This window comes from Lathyrus oleraceus, chromosome 4 (genome assembly GCF_024323335.1).
Source record: "Lathyrus oleraceus cultivar Zhongwan6 chromosome 4, CAAS_Psat_ZW6_1.0, whole genome shotgun sequence".
NCBI classification, from domain to species: Eukaryota; Viridiplantae; Streptophyta; class Magnoliopsida; order Fabales; family Fabaceae; genus Lathyrus; species Lathyrus oleraceus.
This window is the reverse complement of record NC_066582.1, coordinates 156822540-156828430: the sequence shown is the minus strand read 5'-3', so window position 1 is coordinate 156828430 and position 5891 is coordinate 156822540. Positions and strand designations below refer to the sequence as shown.

Sequence of the window (5891 nt, the reverse complement as noted above, 5' to 3'; positions counted from 1 at the left end):
CCAGCAATTTTCAGATCTCAGTTTAAAAACATCAAAATCAAAATAAGCAATTACTTATATAATTTAATGAGCTAGCCTATTGGTGAAAATTAAGTTTATACAATCATGAAAGAAGACCAGTTAGACCTAAAACAAAAGATGCAATTAATGTCACCTTTTGATACAATCATACAAGACAGGACAGTGTCCTTAACATAGTACGCGTATGAATCCTATTGCCGGTGAAATAAGGGTGCACTCACAATCAATCTGACTCTCATAATTTGACTTGTTTTACTTCCATTTCATTCATCCATAAATATAATGGATCGTACCAAAAAAAAATCTTGATTGCTATAAATAGGGATGGAAACAACCACTTAGAGACTAACCAATCGAATCGGTTGCAGGATTCCGTTTCGGGTCAGTTTAATTCGGTTTGACGGGTTGGACGGGTGTTGCAAACGGGTTCAAAGGGATGTATGTGGTCGGGTTCGGTTTTATTTTTTGGACCCAATAAAATCTGAGTCTAATCGATTTTATATTAATATTCTAACTTAGGTCCAACCCAAATTTATGATACCAAATAGAAACCCAACATCCAAGGACCCAAACTACACTAACTTAACCTCAAAGTAACACTAACTGACACTTTATCTAACTTAACCTCTTTTGTGTTCGTATTTTCTTTCTAAACACTAAGGGCTCGCTTGAATGAGTTTTAGATTTTAGTTTTTAAAAACCATTTTGGAAATTAAGTTTTTAAAAAAAGTTTTGAGGAAAAAACATGTTTGGTAATCTAATTTTCAAAAATTGTTTTAAAGTTGAACATAGTTACAAATTTGTCATTGATGAATATAATACCATTTTTTCTTGTTTTGTCCTCTTCCTAATTTCCAAAACTAAAAACAAAAAATCAAAACCTCTAAAACCTATTTTAGATTTTTAGTTTTAAAAACTCACAAATAGAAAATAGTTTTGAGAAATAGTTTTATAAAATTAGGCTACCAAACAAATTTTATAATTTTTAATTTTTAAAAACTAAAAAACCGTTTTTCAAAACCATATCAAACAGGCCCTAAGTCTTTCTTTGTTCTTGATTTCAGATTTTATATTTTCAGTTTTTGTAATTTCAAGAGTTCTTTGAGTTAATGGAATGTTAGATCGTTGTTTATGTTTTAAGAGCTTTAATTTTTTATATATTGTTTTAATAACTCCATTTGTTTTATTTTTATCAAGATATGGAAGAGGTTGTAGAAATGAAAGGAGCTCGAGAAATACAAGGAGCTGGAAATTTGCATAATAACAGTAAGGTTATTTTATTTTATGTATGCTTTGTATGTCTATGTCGATGTAACATGTTGAATATTTTGTTTGTTATCTTATTAAAAGTTTAAGGTAATAGGTCTTTTAAGTCATTATTGTTATAATAAGTGAAAATGCATACAACAACAAACAAAATATAACTAAGTTTACTTAATTAAACAATGAATTTCAGCACATAAAAGTATCATTAGAGAAAGGAAATGGTCTAGAAACCATTATAATGTTGCTTGGCCACTTGAATTCGTTCCATGTTAAATGGAAATGGTCTAGAAAATTGATTGTAAGTTGTGCTACTAAACTGTGGTATTAAACTAGATGGAGCCATAAATTTTGAGTAGTGGGGTCAATATAAATATAACATTTCATTTTCAAAAATATAAATACAAATTATAATTGATCTCTACGATTTTTCATGTTCTGATAATGTTGAATGATTTTCTCATTTTCAACATCAACAAAAATATCTCTCTCAATGTAAGTAACTAATCAATCATTTAACCAATCATCACCCATGCGATTTCGCATTCGATTCTTGATAATATTCATAACAGAGAAAACTCTTTCAGCTATTGCAGTTGTCACCGATAATATCAGAGATAACTTTAAAAGCAAATATATCAACGGATACACAACATGTATTTTGGTCTCTACGAGTTTGATAGAAAGATCATCAATCCCCTCTAATTCTGAAAATTCACTGTCAAAGCATACATCTAAGAAATAGTTTTCAAGCTGACAATCTAGTGTCAATAATTCAACTTGAGAAAATCCTGAAGGATAAAATTGAGCTAAATGAATCAATCTCTTCTTATCAAATGCAGAAAATGAATCTCTTGGACTTAAACAAGTTACACAAAGGAGCAACTTGGTATTCACTTCTGTAAAACGATTGTCCAATTCTTGGAGTTGTCGATCAATCACTTCATAAAACAATCCAACTTGAAAATGGTGTAAATTAGCTACTTTCTCCATTTTTTTCTTTGACTTTTTTTGTGTCGGTTGAAAAAGTATCATCCATATCTGGAATGTCAATATCATTATGCACACAAAATAATGAAACATCATTCAACAAAGAATCCCAACCATTATCTAGCTTGTAGCCTTATTTTGGACACTTTTACTAACTTCATAGCATTTACAATATCTTGATCACTTCTTTGTAATGCTTGAGATAAATCATGTGTAATTTCTAAAATTATTTTCATCAAGTGCAAGATGAAAATAAATTCAAAAGATTGCATATAATTCATCAGCATTAGTGCTTCACCTTTTTTATCTAAATCTATTACATCTTCCTCAACCATTTCTAGCATATCAATCATAGAAGAAAATAGAGAAACTATACTAAGTAATGTACCATAATATGAGCTCCATCTTGTTTCCCCCGCCTTCTTAATTATCATTTCTTGATTCAAGCCACGTCCACTAGAGATTTCTCCATGTTCCAATGCTTGTTTCACCTTTGTAGCTTAACTTTCACGAAGAATATCTCGGCGCTTACATGATGCTCCAACAACATTATACAAATTAGCAACCAAATTAAAAAAAAAACAATTTTAGAATGTTTTTTTTGCTAATATCACAAGAGCTAATTGGAGTTGATGGGCAAAACAATGAATAAAAAATGCAGAACAATTCTCTTTTAAAATCAAGCTTTTTAGACCATTGTATTCACCCTGCATATTACTTGCTCCCTCATAGCCTTATAAATGTATCCTTGACAAACTTAATCCATATTTTTCAAATAATGACTCCAAACCCGATTTCAATGTTAGAGCACTAGTATTTGAAACATGAACAACACCAAGAAAACGCTCAATAACTTTTCCTTCATTATTTACATAATGTATAACCACAACCATTTGCTCCTTCACTGATATATCACGAGATTCATCAATTAAAATAGAAAATAAATCATCTCCAAGATCATCCAGTATAACTTGAGTAGTGACCGTTGCAGCAACTTTAACAATATATTTTTGAATATCAGGAGATGTTAACTTAAGATTTCCACGACAATTTTTTCAAACTTTATAAATATCTTCATTATGGTTAACAAGAAAATTCATAAGTTCAAGAAAATTCCCCTTATTTCTTGCTGAAATTGACTCATCATTACGAAAAGCTAAACCTTGTGCTAATAAATATCGAATGCAATCAATTATACCTGTCAAATGAATTTGATAGTCCTCTTTAACTTGATTGGATTGTTTACACAAGACACCTTCAATGTGTTGCTTTTGTTTCATTAGAGCTTGACAATTTCTCCATGCTTGATTATGAGAACTATTTATATCTCCAAGATGAACTCGAAACCTTTCACTTTTTTTCAAATTTGTAAAGCCTTATGTTATAAAGGCATCACCGCAACCTTTATGTTCTTCAATATGTGACCTCATAAGATAACAACATAAATAATATGCAGCATCCTCACTTTGACTATATTCCAACCAACTACCATATTTTAAATACCAATCCGAATTAAAATTACGAAAGGTATATCCAAATTTTCTTTGTGAAAAAATATTTTTTTTTGGTTGACAAGGATCCTTTTGCAAATAATATCTTCTAATTTCATCTCTATCACTTGGATGATAATCTGACATTTTTGGTCTTAAACTGGGATCGTTAGGAAGTTTTTCCAATTCAAACTCCAAAAACCTTTTTTTCATGGGAGGACCCAGTTTGGGGCTTCGACGTTCATTAGGTGTTTGAGGATTAGGAGTTGATGATTGCTCTGTTGATTTTCTTTTGAAATATTTTTCTATTGTTTATTACTAAAAATAAAACAAAAAATCACAATTAAATTCATATTGAGAAAATTCGTAATAATACTATAAAATTGATACAAACACAACAATTTCAAACAAACACTACAAAACTCTAAAAATAAACTTTCTATCATTAACACAATCTCAAGCTCAATAAGATAATAATATTTTTTTACTCTTATTACAATAATAAAAATAAATTATAAATTCATAAAGATTAAAATTAAAAAATTTATCTTTTAAAAGATCAAATTGGAGAAGAAGCTAGTAACAGAGACACTTTGTATAAAGAGAAAAAAGAGTGAGAGAAAGAGGAATACTAAAAGTGGTTTGTTTCTATTTGGAAAGAGTAAAAGAGAATTAATAGGAATATGAAAAGAAATAAGAGTTAACCTTTTTAATTTTATTTTAAAAAATTATTTTATTTTAAATGGAGATGGATGTCTGATACTCCATATCATTTTATTAAATGGGGGTTATTATTAAGTTTTCTTCATAATTTTTAGTACATTAAATATATTATATTATTTATATTATTAAATATTAATCAATGATGAATGTAGTGGGGGCATAAGTCCACCCTTTCTTCATACTACCTCTGTCCCGGATTGTTGTTGATGTATCATGTTGAATATTCTATTTAATACCTGGTTGAATATTCTGCCTGCTACCTTGTTGAAACTTACTAGAAACAGTTACACAAAAATAAAGGTTTGCTACCTTGTTGAAACTTATGTTGAAATTTAATTAAGCTTATGTTGAAACTTAATTAAACAATAATTTTTATCACATAAAGTATCGCTAGAGAATGATACCTTGTTAAATATTCAGTTTGCTACCTTGTATGATAAGAGAAAGAATTAAAACTTAAATCATAAATCATCTAATTAATTACAAAATTCCAATATTGCTAACTTGAATATTCTATGTGCTACATGTGGTAAAACATATAACTTGAATATTCAACATTTGTCAATAATTACAAATCTGAACATATTATGAAAAATTCATCAACTACAATGAAATTACAGTGTCAAAGTTAGACAAAAATAAGTGAATGGAAAATTCATAAATTACAACAGTTAGACTAGTCAAGAATATAGTGACAAAGTCCACATTATGAAAACATCAAGATCTATAAAACACAAACTGATCAAATATTCTAATGTGAGAATATTCAAGATAGCAATATTTGAATGTAAGAATTAAAACTTAAGTCATAAATCATCTAATGGATCCAATATTCCAATTTTTAAGAAGTCCCTAATACACATGTGAGATAAGAGAGAATTAAAACACTCTCAAAAGTGTAGCTAGCTAATATACTACAACTACCAACCATCTAGACAAACTTTGGATTTAGAAATTTAGTAGAAACAACTACATGAAAATAAGAGTATATATATGGCTACATGAAATATTTGTGTGATCCAAAAACCCAGGGGACATCTAACATGTTTGCTCACACAAAAGTATGCACCAAGATGCCACAAAAAGATCCTACTCAAATTTCCATCTCCTTTTCTAGTGGAGAGGGCGGTAGCTTGGTTGCTGCAAGCCAACGATTTAATTTAGCAGCTTATTGGAAGGCTATTGCTCTCTTTGTGAGCCTAGATGAACATGTTTTTAGTGTAGTTGAAGAGGAAGGATTTAAGTTGTTATGCAAACAATTACAACCCCAATTAACTATTCCATCAAGGAGGACTGTGGCGTGGGATTGTTTTCAACTTTTTATGATGAAAAAGAAAAATTGAAAGGTTATTTCAAACCTGATTGCAATAGGGTAGCTTTAACTACTAATTGTTGGACATCCAT

General features: G+C 29.5%; 1 pseudogene; it reads right to left on the bottom strand.

Moving 5' to 3' along the window:
* Positions 1-1791: 1791 nt before the first annotated feature.
* Positions 1792-5891, bottom strand: LOC127136493 (uncharacterized; annotated as a pseudogene).